Here is a 1,360-nt window from a genome sequence, read left to right on the forward strand (position 1 = left end):
GGCCTCGTCTCTCCCTACTCGGCCCCCCCCCGATCTCTGGGAGGGGAGGAGCAGAGCAGGGCAGGGCAGGGCTGGGGGCCAGGACTCCTGGGTTCTCCCCCAGCTCGGGGAGGGGCAGGGCTGGGAGCCAGGACTCCTGGGTTCTTCCCCAGCTCTGGGAGGGGAATAAGACTACGGGGTAGAGCGAGGGGTGAGGCTGGGAGCCAGGACTTCTGGGTTCTCCCCCCAGCTCTGGGAGGGGAGTGGGGCTAGGGGCAGTGGTGAGCTGGAGCCGGTTCCCACCGGTTCTTGGGATAGAGGAACCGGTTGTTAAATTTAGAGACCCTTTTAGAACCGGTTTTATGGAACGCTTCACGAATTTGCGTGTCATCCTTGCACAGGGACTATGCTAATCTTCTCTGTATCGTTCCAAAGGGCTTTTAAATTTAACAAAAGCTCTAGGAGTTCCCTGCCCTGCCCCCTGCCCCAGCTCACCTGGCTCCAGCTCTGCCTCTGCCTCCTCCCCTGAAGGCTCCCCCTCCGGGCTTCCCGCCAATCAGCTGTTAGCGCGGGAAGCCTGGGAGGGCTGAGAAGGAAGTAGCAGCTTCCGGCAGGTGAGCTGGGGCGGGGGTACGAGGAGGGCTCTAGGCAGTGCGCAGCTTCGGGCCAGCCCCCGGCCTTGACTCTGGCCGGCTGGGCGGCGTGGATCTGGGCCAGCCCCGACTTTGACTCCAGCCGGCTGGACGGCATGGCTGCGGGCCGGCCTCCAACTCTGACTCCAGCCGGCCAGGCAGCGCTGCTCCGGGCTGGCCCCCGGCCCTGGGCCAGCCCCCGACTCTGGCCTGGCCCTTGACTCTGGGCCTGCCAGTGACTCCGGCCCCCAGCTCTGGGCTGGCCCCCAGCCCCAACTCCAGGCCGGCCAGCAGCTTCGCCCCCCAGCTCTGGGCTGGCCCCCAGTCCCGACTGCGGGCCAGCCCCCGATTTCGGGCTGGCCAGTGACTCGGGCCCGGCCCCCAGCCCCAACTCTGGGTGGCGTGGCCCCCATCTCCAGGCAGCACGGTAAGGGGAGCAGAGAGCAGGGAAGGGTGTTGGATAGAGGGTGGGGGGTGGAGTAGGGTCAGGACTCGGGGCAGTCAGAGGGCAGGGAACAGGGGAATTGAATGGGGGCAAGGGTCCTGGGGGGGGCAGTCAGGAAGGACCAGGGGTTGGATGGGGTGGTGGGAGGCAGTCAGGGGCAGGGGTTCCAGGGGCAGTTGGGACAGAGAGAAGGGTTGGATGGGGCAGGGGTGCCAGGGGGGCATCAGGAATAAGAGGAGAGGTTGGATGGGGCAGCAGGGGGCAGTTAGGGGATAGGGAAGAGGCATGGATGCAGCAGGAGTCC

The 1,360-nt window shown here is 66.4% G+C and overlaps 1 pseudogene; it reads right to left on the minus strand.

Moving 5' to 3' along the window:
* Positions 1-335: 335 nt before the first annotated feature.
* LOC116814607 (U6 spliceosomal RNA) lies at positions 336-436 on the minus strand (annotated as a pseudogene).
* Between the last annotated feature and the right edge of the window lie 924 nt (positions 437-1,360).

Source organism: Chelonoidis abingdonii, unplaced genomic scaffold (genome assembly GCF_003597395.2).
Source record: "Chelonoidis abingdonii isolate Lonesome George unplaced genomic scaffold, CheloAbing_2.0 scaffold1953, whole genome shotgun sequence".
In the NCBI taxonomy this organism is placed as follows: Eukaryota; Metazoa; Chordata; order Testudines; family Testudinidae; genus Chelonoidis; species Chelonoidis abingdonii.